Source organism: Crotalus tigris, unplaced genomic scaffold (genome assembly GCF_016545835.1).
Source record: "Crotalus tigris isolate CLP2741 ecotype Arizona unplaced genomic scaffold, ASM1654583v1 scf7180000020297.256355, whole genome shotgun sequence".
NCBI classification, from domain to species: domain Eukaryota; kingdom Metazoa; phylum Chordata; class Lepidosauria; order Squamata; family Viperidae; genus Crotalus; species Crotalus tigris.
This window is the reverse complement of record NW_024097953.1, coordinates 55,766-70,756: the sequence shown is the minus strand read 5'-3', so window position 1 is coordinate 70,756 and position 14,991 is coordinate 55,766.

Sequence of the window (14,991 nt, the reverse complement as noted above, 5' to 3'; positions counted from 1 at the left end):
ATCACCTCAATACTCAAACAAGCTTTATTCCAAACAGAGCTCCAGCGGTGAATAAAGGGACAGATGGAGGGATCTTTCCATTTCTCCCTTCTGCTTAGAGTTGTTACTTGAAGGAAGAGGGCGGGAGAGAACAGGGAATGGATACAAAGAGACATCTTGCATAAACCATCTGAATCCTCAGATAAGCTTTATTCCAAATAGAGCTCAAGCTATGATTAAAGTGGCAGATGGAGCAATCAACCAATGGAACAGTTTATCTTCAGACATTGTGTGTGCTCCATCATTGGAGGCTTTCAAGAAAACAAAAGACTGGACAATCATTTATTTGAAATGGTACAGGGCCTCCCGATGGAACGGGTTTGAGTAGAATACCTTCAAGATCCCTTCCAATCTTATTATTCTATTCTCTATTTTTCCATTTATACCTTCTGCTTTGAGTTGTTTCTTGAAGAAAAGGAAGGAAGATCAGGGAATGGACCATCAGCTTTCCTTCCTGTTTGGGCTTCAGCTCCCACCTTTGCCCTACACTTGGATGTGTAAGGACCTAGCTCAGACCCTCTTCCCAAGAAAGCAGAACTCTTGGAACGACTTCATTCCAAAATGAACTTTTATTAGGAGAAGTTGACAGCAGGCATAGAAGGCAGGATCTGAGGGGTTCCCGCACAAATCAATAGGTTAAAAGAGCAACTAGCAAACCCCACCCCAATAGTCCATCCAGTCAGTTCAAACGGGCCAATCTCCAGGTGTGAATCCGCTGTGGGAATGGGGATGATAAGGCACCATTTAGACTGTTAGGTCTTTGTGCTTTTCCTTCTGTAGCAAGAGATAAGCCATTCCTTTCTCACCCCAGGCTGGCATCAAGGGAGATAGTTCAAAGAGCAAGCATTTAGAGAGAAGTGGAAAGGATACATTATTGTGGTTATAGTGAAAGAAAGAGAATACATTGTAACACCCATTACTTTCCCCCTGCCTCTTAGGAGTATGGCAGAACCCACAGGAAGAAAGGATAAAGAAATTCCCCCCCTCCCCAATACTGGGTTTTGACAGGATGATGCAAAGAGTCTTGGCCTCTAGGTAGCTTCCAGAGAAGGTGGGCTCCAGGGGCTGAAACACCTGAAGGATGTTTGGAGAACTTTGGAGGAAAACTCTAAGAGAAGCTGACCAACCACATATAAGAGCCCATATTAGAGATTACCTCAGGGTGAAAAGAATAGTGAAACAGCAACATTTTTCCACTCTCATTGTGTCTGCTGATAGTCATAAAGCATCCATATTTAGGGTGACCTGGTTCTTATTGGTTAGGGGGCAGTGCCCATCTCTGTTTCTTAGCTGAGAGAATCAGCATTGTCAGAAGACTCTTTCCATGGTCATGTAGTCAGCAAGACTATATGTTGAGAGGCATGGAACGTTGTTGCCTTCCTACTAAACTGGTACCTATTTATCTACTCACATATGCATGCTTTCCAGTGCTACCAGTGGAACAACTTGCCTTCAGAAATTGTGGGCGCTCCATCACTGGAGATTTTTAAGAAGAGACTGGACAGTCACTTGTCTGAGATGGTATAGGTTCTCCTGCTTGAGTGGGGGCCTTGACTAGAAGACATCCAAGGTCCTTCCAGCTATTCTATTCTATTCTATTCTATTCTATTCTATTCTATTCTATTCTATTCTATTCTATTCTATTCTATTCTATTCTATTCTATTCTATTCTATTCTATTCTATTCCATTCCACTCCACTCCACTCCACTCCATTCCACTCCACTCCACTCCACTCCACTCCACTCTATTCTATTATTTCCATTACTTCATATATTTAACTATACCTGGTCCACACCAGTGTTTTATAAACCAGCAAAAACCTCTTGTGGATCCTCCTGCAAGATTCCTTAAGTTTGCAAATTTCCCATTTGCCTTCCTCCCAGAGATTCTGACATTTCTTGTTCAGATTTACTTATCTGTATGATCTCTGTCCATGTGTTGAATTGGAGGGTATTTCTGGCTGGCCTTCACTTTCCATCCTTGCATTGTTTATTGTAGTCCTTGGATTCACATCTCAGTATGTTTTTCTTCCAATGGAGGAGGAATAGCTATTTACGATTCTTTTCAATTTCACACACTCCCTTTCTTTCATTGCCTCTTGAGGCAGGAGTGAAAGCAGTTGGCCACCCCCCAGCCTTGGTACACAGCAGGCTTAACTGTTCATTTAAGAAATGTTCATTCACCAATCACAGTCTGCCTGAGCTCTGCTTTGCAATTTTCTCCCTGCAAAGTATCTGCTTAAGAAATGCATACATTAAGAAATAGGAAAAAAAGACAGTTTGAACAGAACCTCAGGGTCACTCTCACCCCTCCTAAGCCAAATTCCACCTTGCTTCTGGACACCTCCAGTCATTACTCAGGTGGGATGTGAGCATGAGACCATAAATGGTCCACAAACCTTACTAGAAAAATGTAGTTTTACACACAGATTGTTGCCTTACATGGCCTCATAAATGGTGCCATTATTTGGATGTGGGAAGGGGCAAGGGATCAATCTCAAAGCACCCACCCTACAGGACATCCCACCTGTTGTCCTTGGGAACAGCACAAGGATTGTGAATCTTACTGCTGAGACAAGTTTCTGTAGAAAGGAATACAGGACCCCCCAAAAACTCTCCCAATAATCATGGCTCATTGTGTCATGGTTCCAATACAGAGAGACGAACAAAGCAGAACTCCAAGGCTTGTAAACTTCCTTGAAGAACATCTTTATTACTTGCAAAGTATTGACATGGTCAAAAGTGAAACAAACTCTGAAATTCCCTTCAGAAGCAACAATATTACAAAGTTGAACTTCCCACCCCAGAACTATGCAATCAGCTATGTTCCCCAATAGAATAGTTTTGTAGGTTTTCTAATTAAATGCTCCAGCCCCTATCTAACTGACAGAAATGATCTTGGTTCCCATGGGACAGTAAAATATTTTGACTAGTAGAAATCCTCCACCTCCCTCCTGATCCTGTGGCAAGCTAGAATAAAGGAAATGGCTGCAGCCAGGTTTGTTGCAGAGTTGACACACTGCAGTGATTCTTTATTCAGTGGACACTGGAGGAATTTCCCTCCAGAAAATAGTGGGAGGAAACCCTACAGAAAATAGTGGGAGGAAACCCTATAGACAAAAGGATTCACTCATATTGATACATTTCATGAAAGGAGGTCAAAATATTAACAGTGCATATTTAATACATGATATAAGCATGAATGTTCATAATGAGAAGCCTCAGGTTATTTTCCCACTGATCTACTGTTACTATCCTCAAGAAAGTGTTATTGTCTAAATAGAAAGAAACATACCAGTTGCATTTTCCATAGCAGTTTTGGTAAAATGTACTGAAAAAAAAGAGTGTCATGGTTGCCACATGCAATCCTTCTGTATTTCCACCTTGTTAATACTCCCCCAGTCCTCCAAGGACTAACTTTCTTCACAATCCAGTCTGCCAGTTGCCATTTGCTGATTTGAAGCAAAAAAAAATTTGCCTAGTCTCCATGGAGAAGAGCTTGGGCCATTTTCTAAGATTGTCCTCTTGGAAAATGTTGAGAGTTTACATTCCCCTGTCCCTACATTCCTACATTTCTTCTGGTTGTAAGCTGTTCTTTTTTATTCAGATCTGGCCTCAGAATGATTATGTAACACTTGGGGATGTAGATGCAACCCAGAAGACCAGCACAGGAGGCCAAGATGGAGAAGACCTGAACAGCCACCGTGTATTTCCCTTTGGTGCTCAAATAGGTGGGCACAAAACTCACCCAGACACTGCAGAAGACCATCATGCTGAAGGTGATCAGCTTGGCTTCATTGAAGGCCCCAGGAAGATTCCTGCCTAGGAAGGCCACTGTGAAGCAAATGGCAGCTAAGAACCCCATGTAGCTAAGGGTGATGTAGAACATAACAGAGCCTTCATTGCATTGCAGGATGATCACTCCAGGCTGAGATTGGAAATCAAAGTCAGGGAATGGGAGAGACAGTCCCAGCCAGATGGAGCAGATGACAATTTGGACAGCAGAACAAGAAAGGATGATAGAATTGGCCAAGCTCTTTCCCAACCATCTCTTTGCTCGGTTTCCTGGCTTTGTGGCTAGGAAAGCCAGCACCACTGTGATTGTTTTGGCCAAGAGAGAAGAAATGGCAATGGAGAAGATGATGCTGAACATTGTTTGTCGGAGAAGGCAGGTGGCTTTTCTTGGTTGGCCAATGAAGAGAAAAGAAGACAAGAAGCAAAGCAGGAGGGAGATTAAAAGAATGTAGGAGAGGTCTCTGTTGTTAGCTTTGACAATGGGAGTTTCCCGGTATTTAATGAATATGATTAACACAAACATTGTGCCTAGGAAGAAAAGTAGGGCAAAAGAGATCAGGATGATGCCTAGATTTTCTTTGTAAGACAGAAAAGATATAACTTTGGGGATACATTGGATACGATCCTTACTTGGAGATTTATCATCTGGACATTTGGTGCATTTTTCTGTATCTGCAAAACCCCAAGAGAAACATTATTTTAATATTCTATCCTTTCACTTTTCAAGAAATAACTTCTTTGGAAAACAATTGATACCAGTGCATTTTCTAAGATGCATCTCTTAACTTCTCTAGAGAAACAAGATAAGAATATTTACTTTTTTTAAAATAGGAAAATAGCAAAAACTAGTTCTGCAAATTATCTGGAATGGCTACTCTCATCAGTGGTAACATTCATGTAAGGAGGTGCACCCATAACTATAATCATCTCATTGTGGACCAGCAATTCCTTCTGGTGATGCTTAAGAGGAGATCTACATAGAATAAATTGCAAAGATGTCTGAACAGAACAGAACAGAACAGAACAGAACAGAACAGAACAGAATAGAATAGAATAGAATAGAATAGAATAGAATAGAATAGATCTGGAAGGGACCTTGGTGATCTTCTAGTCCAGCCCTCTGCTCGAGCAGGAGAATCTATACCATCTCAGACAACTTGATGTCCAGTCTCTTCTTAAAAATTTCCAGTGATGGAGCACCCCCGATTTCTGGGGGTAAGCTGTTCCACTGGTTGATTGTCCTCACTGTCAGAAAATTTGTCCTTAGTTCCAGATTGCTTCTCTCTTTGGTCAGTTTCCAACCATTGTTTCTCATGCTTTCATGAACAACCTGCCCCCCTCTGCCTTTGGCAGCCCCTCAGATACTGCAACACTGAATGGATCTAAGACAGTTCCTCAAAAAATTCGGATATTCATAAAAAGATAAAGGCGTAAAGAGAAATTCAAAATAAGAAGCAGAAGCAATATGTTCTTTGGCTGTAGTAAAACTTGCCCAAAATGCCATATACTCCCATCTCTATCCAGCCCCTTCTTCAAGGTCTTTTGGCTATTCCTCCTTTTATGAAAGAAATTGTGCAGTTTTAAAATAAACAAAAACATTTGACCTTTAACACATGCTTTAACATTCACTTTTATAAAAACGTTCTAAAGGAATCTCATAAATCTACTCTTTTTTTATTAAAGTTTTTTATTTGTAATACAATTAAAACAAAAATGGACAAGCGTGACATTCCAGAGTAAGTATTCCTAACAGTTTATTTATGAGACTTATATACCGCTTTAAGTGCAAGCACTCCCTAAGCGGTGTACACCAGTAAGTAATGTATATATATATATTTACATTGCCCCCAACAATCTGGGTCCTCATTTTACCTACCTCGGAAGGATGGAAGGCTGAGTCAACCTTGAGCCAGTGAGATTTGAACTGCTAACCTGCTGAACACAGTCAGCTAAAGTGGCCTGCAGTACTGCACTCTAACTGCTGCACCACCTCGGCTCTTAAGTTTGTTCTTCGTAGTATAAAAACTTAATACATCATCCTTAACCTCTATATAAGCCTCATCCTTCTATGTAATACAATTAAATATACAATTATATGTACAGTTATGTATATATTTCAATCCTATCATTAACTTGAGATTCGAGCCGTTCTCCTTAATTCATACCAATGGTAAAATTTGTCCCAGATTTCAAAGTATTCGAGTTCTGTCTTGTCTTTCATAATCATTGTAAGCCTGTCCATCTCAGCACATGAAAGGATTTTATACAGGATCTCTTCTTCTGTTGGAATTCCTTTATTCCTCCAATTTTGAGCAAAAACCAGTCTGGAAGCCGTTAGAATGTGTAACATTAAATAAAGTACGCCTTTGTCGTACTTTTGCGTGGTTATACCTAATAGGAAAAGTTCTGGTTTTGGCTCTACTGCTCGCTCTAATATTTCTTCCAACCATTCTTTGATCCTATTCCAAAAATCACGAGCTCACGTGCACTCCCACCACATATGATAGTATGTTCCAATTGTCAGATTACATTTCCAACATTCAGAGGAGACATTGGAACATATTTTAGCTAATCTTATGGGTGGGAGATGCCATCTATAGAACATTTTAAATCTACTCTTTTCTTTTGTGTCACCCACCTTCCTGAGTGGAGATGGTCCCCTCTGGACACGGAACACAGTCATAGCAGCAAACTGGCTCTCCTTCTCGCTTCTGCTTGACAAATCCAGGATGACAACTTTCCACACATTTGGACTGAGGCAAAGGCTAGGGAGAAAAACAATGCCAAAGAAAATATTAAGAGATATGAAGAAGAAATATGAATTCTCTAACTAGTTCCAAGTGATTGCAGGAGATACAACCACCAAAAGATTCATATAATTCCTGCCTTTTACTTCTGGCATATCTCATGGCAATAAAGGACTTTTCTACCTAATAAACTGTGGAAGGAAGAAACTGAGAAAAGATTTTAGAATTAAATAACAACTGATGGGTTCCTCTTTATGGCCGCATTAACATGCATTCTTCCATTCGTCATATATACCCATGATTATAAACTAGGATGAACTTATATTAAATTTTAGAAAAATATTATTATAATATTTTTTTATTCTGTTGGATGTATTAAAATACAACAAATATCAGATGAAAAAAGAAATTTCTGACTAGTTGAATCTGGAATAGTTTCTTCTGGAGTATGTAAAACATTGCAAAGCCAATGCCCTTTGATAGTTGTTCAGAACTATCCTTCAGTTAAATTATAAAGGAAAAAAATCCTTAGCAATTAGAGATGTTAACCTTAAAGGAGATTTTTTTTCTTTATACATTTATTTCTTTATTTGATTTGGCTTCCATGCTGGTGAACTAAGACTAAAACTGCCTAGTTTCTAGAACTGGAGTGAGATGAGATGGAGGTGAGGTCATGAGAACATGTCCCTCAAATAGGGCAAATCAGGCATATTTTATCCCAAAGGTGTTTTTCCAAAAGGCAAACGGACTTCTTATTATTTTTTTCCTTGAAAATGTTTTGCTTCTCATCCAAGAAGCTTTTTCAGTCCTGATTGAATGGTGGGGATTTCTGTTCTTTGCAGTCATCTGGTCATTAACTCTCTGAGAGTGGTTGAGGCCACATGGGGGTTTATCTATACCCCGGAGTCACCTGAATAAAAGTGCAAATGGATGTGTAATCTTTTTGGGAGTGCTGAAAGGATTGCGTGGTGGACAGATAGGTGTTGTTGTATCCCTCCGCCTCTGTTGAGAGAGGCCGTTCAATTTTAACATAGTTGGACTCTTTGACCCATCTTTCAAAGAAGTGGTCCTCTCTGTCCAGAATGTGAACTTTGCTGTCCTCAAAAGAAGAAACTCTGTCTTTCAGATCTGCATCTTTTTTCCCACACAGACCCGCAGGACCTCCAACCAGTTATGATTATATTCATCCCATTTAATCCAAACTTAATGCAGACACTGGTTAAAAGACTCTGCCAACACTTGAGGGTTTCTCACCAGTTTGAAGGAGATTCTAAATTATAGAAAAGATACAAAAAGAACCATGGTCTGCTTCCTAAAGAATAAACACATAGCATCTGATGTTGAACATGGCTGAATCAGTTTAAAAGAGTATTCCAAATCATAGCATCTAAGGGACACCTTTGTGAATACTACTGAAGCCCTTCCTGCTTCAAGCAGTCTAGGAAAACTGCATGTTTTCTCCTCCCTATATTCAACTCCCACTGAAGATCATCCCTCAGCTTGACTAGAATTAACCCATTTGAAATGGATCCTAATTTTTAGAAAAAAAGAGAGAACACCACAAACATTTACCTACCCTGTTGAGCATCTTTAGCAATGAAAGACCCCTTGGGTTTATAATAAGTCTCTGTCTTTCAATACTTCCCAATTTCCTTTTCATCAAATGACTACTGGAGAAAACCACAAAGCACTGGATGTCCATATCTGCAGTAACTTCTCCATTTTGGTCCAGGTAGAGCTTCCAATGGGAAAGATTGTAGAATTCATTCTTGTCCAGAAAGGGATGAAACTAGAATGGAAACATCCAGGGATTTTAAAAGCAGAAATCTTTGTTTCTGACACCACCTGATATTTTCATGTATGAATCTTAGTTAGCACCAAGTTCATAAGTGAACAAAAATGGTTCAGCAAAATTTGTCAGTCATATGTTGACAAAATATGTATTGAATTGGAAAAGGGAAACTCCTCCCCAGAAACCAAATATTCCCTCTTGCCTTCCCATTCTGAAGAATCCTTGTAAGAATTGAGCAGGAAGCATCCCGTCTTTTTCTTTGCTAAAACGATCACTGGTTTAAACCTAGGGAAATTATGTTTCATTCAGAAGATACAAGGTTGCCCATTCAGAAAAACCATACAGAAAATACTAAATAGTGAAGTGATCTCCGAAAGGGCTGAGCTGACCACATAAGAGACAGACTGATCACCTAGCCTAGGACTGAATTAGAAAATGAAACACACCCATGTGCACTCTTTGCCCTCAAGGATCAGCTACAACACTTTACACGACAAAAAGAAAACTTATAACAAAGGTGAAAAAGACTTCACCCAGTTCTGAAAACATGGAAAGAGTCCATCTTCACACTTACACCCAAACACCTTGGAACAAAGGACAAAAAGCATATAAAAAGCCACTAGTCACAACCCTTTTTTGCCAGCTGATTCAAGGAACACACCTTGTGGTTGTTACTTTTTCCAAACAGCAGCATGTCACTTCTCTCCCAGCTGGAGAAAGAAACGGACCCTAAATGGAATCCACGCTCCATCATGGGGTGATATGATGCTGCATATCTTCCTCATGAAGAATGTTCGAAAAGACCGAGGACATTGACAGCCAGCCAGTCATAATAACCACCCGATATGTTGCCCCAGTGAGAGTCACCTGGCCATTGAGTTGTCCTGACTGGGATTATCACATTGCAACCCACTGGGACAAATATAATTGGGCCAAAGGGAATTTGTTGGAGGCTTTGCAAGAAATTGGGTACAAGCCATTAAACTGGTCCGAGTTCCAGCATACAATGCAAAAAGGGAACTGGAAATACCAGATGCCTTCTGGGTTCACCTCCTGGAAGCAAGGATTGTCTCTTCCCATTTAGAGATGAACAGCCCCAAAGATCAACAAATCCTGGCCTCTGCCTTTGTAGACCAGTCCGGCAGTGACAATAAGGGGCAATTTCCACCAGATTATATCTAACTGGTCTACTTTGGAGATCCCAGACTTATGGGAGTTGCCAACTTGGTATTTGATCAAAGAGAAAAATTGAAGGAGGAAGAAAGAGAAAGAAAGGAGGAAGACAAAGAGGGAAAGAAAGAGAAGGACAGAAAGGAGGGAGGAATTAAAAATGTTTGCTAGCCTACGAAACGATCGAAGGCACCCTGGTTACCAGACTCCAGATTGACAGCCAAGGTGTTTCCAATGCGAAGATGGAGGAATGTTTTAATAAGAACTGCCCAGATTATTTTAAGTGCAGAAGAGAGGGACATGTAAGAAGGAAATATAGGAAAGCTTCCTTTAAATCTCAAAACTACCATGGCCCACCAGAAGCCATAATATTCCCCCCCCCATTTTTTTGAAGATGGGAACTACATTAGCCCTTTCCTAATCATCTGGCAGTTCCCCACTGCTCCAATATCAGTGTTCCAATATCTCAGGGGCTGCCACAAAGAAGAGGGAGTCAAGCTATTCTCCAAAGCACCTGAAGGCAGGAAAAGAAGCAATGAGTGGAAACTAATCAAGGAGAGAAGCAACCTGGAACTAAGGAGAAACTTCCTGATAGTTAGAACAACTGACCAGTGGAACAACCTGCCTCCAGAATCTGTGAATGCTCCAACACTGGAAGTTTTTAAGAAGAGACTGGACAGCCATTTCTCTGAAATGGTGTACGGTTCCTGCCCGAGCAGGGGATTGGACTAGATGACCTCCAAGGTCCCTTCCAACTTTATTATTATTATTATTGATCATCGCACAGTCAGCCAGATGTTCAGATTGGATTTGGCATTTTGTCTCCCTATCGAGTCCTTACCCAGGACCTGGGATAGGCAGATGTGGATATTTGATGGTATTACAGATATCGTTGCAGGATGGAGGAGGTTCCTAGTAAGGCCGCCTTTTGCAATAGCGAATTTGTCAATGCCAATGGTGTTCAAGTGGTGCTCCAGTTGTTTTGGGAATAATAATAATAATAAGTATTATTATTATTGTTGTTGTTATTGTTATTGTTATTGTTATTATTATTATTATTATTATTATTATTATTATTATTATTATTATTATTATCTTTCAAAGATATAGTTCAGTGGTTCTGAGATTACATTTGCCAACTTGTTCAGCATCCTGGGTTGTAGATAAGATAAGATAAGATGAGATGATATGAGATGAGATGAGAAGAGAAGAGAAGAGAAGAGAAGAGAAGAGAAGAGAAGAGAAGAGAAGAGAAGAGAAGAGAAGATAAGATAACCTTTATTCTTATTTTTATACTGTGGGCACAATGGCACACATCAAAAATGAGATTTAGTTGCCCGCTCTCAAAGTGAAACACATACATGACACAAACCTAAACCATCTGGTTCTGGCAATTTGAACTCATCTAGATTGTCTTACCATTTTCTTGATTAGTTTGACTTGCATTCCTAATCTGCATTTTATTTTTTATTATTTTGGGGGACTGGTTTTTTTCCCTTTTATGCTAAGAGAGATGCAAAAAAATGAGTTAAGCAGTTCCGCTTTCTCCTTGCTTCTCATCACCTTGTTGCCATTTTCTCCCATTGATGAATCACTTGTTTCCTTGATTTTTTTCTTCTTTTTACATGTGGATAGAAGCAGGTTTCTTTGGTTGTTGTTGCTGTTGTTACTTTTGATATTTGTTGCAAGCTTTGCTTCATTTTGAGGTTTAGCTTTCCTAACTTCATCTTTGCAGATTCAGGCTACTTGCTGATATTCTGTCTTAGTTTTGTATGTGCCCTTCTTTCCACTTTTTATATTTATCCTTTTTGTCTTTCAGTTTATCAGAGAGTTCTTTGCACAGCCATGATCGTTTCTTTTGAGATCTTTTATTTTTCTTCTTCGTTGGTATCGTGCTAAACTAGCCTTTTACAATCTCATTTTTCAAAGTTTTCCAAGCTTCATGGATTGTTTTGCCCTACAGGATTTCCATCCTGATTTCCATTGAAATCAGGTCTCTTAAAATCCAAGACTCTAATTTCACTTTTTTTGTGTTCCTTGTGCTTGCATTATGTTTAATTGCAATATTGCATGGTCACTCCCCTCTCCCAGGATTCTTGTAACTTCAGCCCTTTCTATTATTACATCTCTGTTAGTGGAAAATTAAGTCCAGTATGGCTGACCCTCTAGTTCAGGCATGTCAAACTCACAATGTCACATGACATCGTGCAACATATCGGGCCAGTTTTGCCATTGCCGGCAATGGGGTGGGTGCGGCTTCCATGTGATGCGTACGGCCCGCGGACTGGCAGTTTGACACCCCTGCTCTAGTTCCCTTATCTATCTTTTCCTTATCTACTATTGAATGGTATAGAAACAAGCCATCGAAAGTTAGAATTCATTAAATTACCCAGTGGATTGTCTAAGTTTCCTCTCCATTTGCCAGCTTCCTTGGAAAATTGACAAGAAACTACAGACATGTAGCAGAAAACTCCTGACAGTAACAGGATTGGGAGAGTTTTGCTATCAAAAAGAAACTTTTTGAATAAAAGCTAAGCCAACTTTTATTCAGGGGCCTTCATTTGAACCTCTGTCCCAACGTGAGACTCTCTATTTCTTCAGGAATAAAACAGCTGAAATCACCTTCCTTGTATAGCTGTGATTGATTGGATACTCACACCAGGAAAAGAGAATTCAGGTGAGGCTCAGGCCATCAGCTGTCCTTGGAGTTGCCTTCAAATTTATAAGAGTAAAATTCTACAGTGCTAATCACAAACCATACATACAGAAATATCTTTAAAAATGCAAACACCCTTTTAAAATTAGTAATGTTTAATATCAAAATATATCTGATACAAACTTCTTGGTAAATTATTCCCCAAGCAATTAGATTGAGCAAATTTGTTGGCCTTTTGTACCACAAGGAGGATGACATGGCTCCCTTCCTGTTCCTGTGGATTCCTTCTCTAAAATAATTTATTTTTTCTGGATCCCTATTGGGACCCCATACCTGCCATGGCTGCAGCCTTGGAGCTTCCAATGTCTCTTGGATCTTCCTTCTCCTCCATGATCTGGATGAATACGCAGCCTTCAAGGCATGGACCAGAGTCATAAAGAGGATATAAACAGAGTCACTATTTGCAATCTGGATGCTTCCCCTTTTCTTTTGGGTTTCTACTGGAGTTTTTTGGCTGCATCTTTTCCGGGTTTTGGCAGAAAAGACATGCTTTGAAAAACTACAGTGAAAAGATTGCTTTACTAACTTTGGATCTAGAGAGAAATAGGGTTCAAAAGGACCATATTTTGGGCTTAAATGTTGCAGAAAATCAAAGCTACAAATACTATGGATGTATCTGAGATATCCTTGATGAGATATTATATATTTCCCCAAAGTGGTGGTGATCCAGACTTTCCCTTCAATGGGTCCTGACAAATCTTTAAGTGTTAAATGGAAAGTACGAAATGTGCTTGAAACGATAATATATTCTGTGAAGTGAACAAAAACATTGACTTTTTTCCACATAGAGCTGGAACCCCCCAGGGGTGCTTGATGAAGAGTCATTGGAATTTGTTGTGATATAACAACACAAATTCCATTCCTGACAAGCAAAGGAGGAAAAGTCCTTAGGAAATTCTCTCCCTTTTCTGTTTCTGGAGCAAGAAGACCAATGAAGGTCCATCTGAAATGGAGGAGCAGTTGGACAATTGCTGGGTACTGAAACCCTTCCTTGGGGAGCATCCGGTGGAAAAAAGGGAATTCTCTTTTATCACTCAGAATCTCTGAAGCAATTTTATCCCTGATCTGAAAAAGCAATGAAAAATGCTGAAGTTTGTTTTGATGAACATATTTGAATAGTTTGTTCATTAGTTATTGTTTAAAATATTAAACCCAGAATATTAACAAGGCTGTATATAAAATGGAATACAAGAAATAAATTAAGTAAATTAGAATAATAATAATGTAAATCATATTTCTCCATCACCCCTACAATTTACCACAAATAGACTCAAATATGGAGATGTTAACTTAAGTATATTGTTCTAATAACGGGCAATATTATATTTAATGTTTAAAGATTTGCTGCATCTTTCTCTTCTTCTATATCCAAGATTCTTTGGGTAGCAATTTTTTCATCTTCTTCTCCAGTTGTACAAGAGACAGGGAGACCACAGCTCTTCATATTATTTGTCAGTTGCATAATCCAAGAGGTTTTAATTGAAATTCTATCTGTTTTAATAGACACAATTTTGGGTTTCCATAGATTTAATGTTATAACAATAATTATATACCTTGATTTTAGAAAATTGTGTAAATTCCAAATTCATCTCCCATGGGAGCAACTGAGGTCCTTGGGACTGACTCCCAAGATACTTTTCAAATGTTGTCATTGAGTTTGTTTGAAGCCCCAAACATCAGCTCAGTATAAGAACATGGGGTTAACCTGGGCCTTATAACCTCTAATAATTGAGGTAAACGAAGCTGAATAACTATGAATTTTTAATTTAAACAGTAGACTTACTCATGTCCTTACTCTAAATGAGCTTTTTGGATGATGAGGTTCTTGCCCTGTTATCTGGGAATAGTTTGACTCTGTTGCTCCTGAGGAAGTAGACAGGATCCTAGGGAGTATGCACACAAGCACCTGTGTTTTAGACCCAGGTGCTTCTTGGCTTGTGAAAGCCTCCTGGGAGGTGACATGTGGGTTGTGTAGGTTGCCCTCAAAGCAATGGGGATGGTGTCATGAGAAGATATGTCTGCTTTAAACCATGCTCCCATCATAATTTTATCTCAATACCCAGCCATGATACCTACAATGGCCATAATAAAAAACAGCTCTTGAATTCCAGAGAAAGATGTGGCCGGATCTATCATGCACCCATTACCACCCAACTGACTTTACCAGGTACAAAAACCAACACACCTGTGGGACTTTATAGGTGCCTACTAATGTTGACATCTGGAGGGAGATCTCCCTGTCAGCTGCATCAAGAACAGCCAAAAGGTTGTCCTTCCTTCCACAGCTGTAGTTAGGAACATTGGCTTTTCCAGTAGAGAGCATGTCCAGCAAGGCATCTGAAGTACCAAGTGTGTTCAAATAGTTATCATGGATGTTGTATCCAAGTGTGAGATTATTCAGGAGCTGGAGTTTCTGGCTGACCACTTGAGTGGTGAAAATAATGCTTTCTTTTTCCCTGTTACCATAAGATAGTCTATTGTAAAAAAAAAAGTGCTCCAATCAATATCAATCATCATTTTTTTTTTCAATTTCATCCCTTTTGTCAACACATGACTATCGAGTCTGAAGCAAATACTCATCCAAAACAAGAGACAAATGACCCATCAACATTAAATTATTTGTGAATATTGAGAAATTGGAAAGGAGATACTCCTCCACCAATGTTAAGAATCACAAATAGTTAATTATTTGTAGCAGTATCAGAAGAAAGTGGATATTTCATAAGTGACCG